General features: G+C 30.2%; 1 protein-coding gene across 1 annotated transcript in view; it reads right to left on the bottom strand.

Moving 5' to 3' along the window:
* Positions 1–338, bottom strand: part of LOC107474991 (uncharacterized) — a 5188-nt gene extending 4850 nt beyond the window's left edge. The window contains exon 1 of the mRNA XM_016094630.3: positions 26–338. The gene's annotated coding sequence lies outside the window, so the exon portion shown is untranslated. The remainder of the gene's footprint in view (positions 1–25) is intronic.
* Between the last annotated feature and the right edge of the window lie 105 nt (positions 339–443).

Below are 443 nucleotides of genomic sequence, written 5' to 3'. Positions count from 1 at the left end.
TTGTCAAAAAAAAAAAACAACTTACCAAGAGTATAAAAAGAAAGAATGGAAAGAGAGAAAGGAAGAAAGAGAAAGAATTGTGGTAATGGCGGCAATATTATGTGGAGAAAGATCCGAAACGTAACGGGAAATGAAGATTGGAAGTGAAGTGAACGTAGATTGGAAGCGAAGTAAAGAATTACTACTGAGAGAAAGAATGAATGAATGAATATGAGGACAGTGTTTTTTCTGAGGCAATCTAATCTTGTTTTGCTTCCATCATATCATCATCATTTTCGTTCTCTCTTCTCTGTTCATCTTCACATTTGTTCCTGTTTTGTTTTGTTTTTTTGGGTATTTCTAAAACTAGCCCAATAATAATTTTGTATGCATTGGACGCACCAATTTTTATAGATTATTAAATTTTATTAAATAAAAATTAAAACTTATTATAAAAAAGTATC

This window comes from Arachis duranensis, chromosome 2 (assembly GCF_000817695.3).
Source record: "Arachis duranensis cultivar V14167 chromosome 2, aradu.V14167.gnm2.J7QH, whole genome shotgun sequence".
Classification (NCBI taxonomy): domain Eukaryota; kingdom Viridiplantae; phylum Streptophyta; class Magnoliopsida; order Fabales; family Fabaceae; genus Arachis; species Arachis duranensis.
The sequence above is the reverse complement of the archived record's forward strand: the minus strand, read 5'-3'. Positions and strand labels throughout refer to the sequence as shown.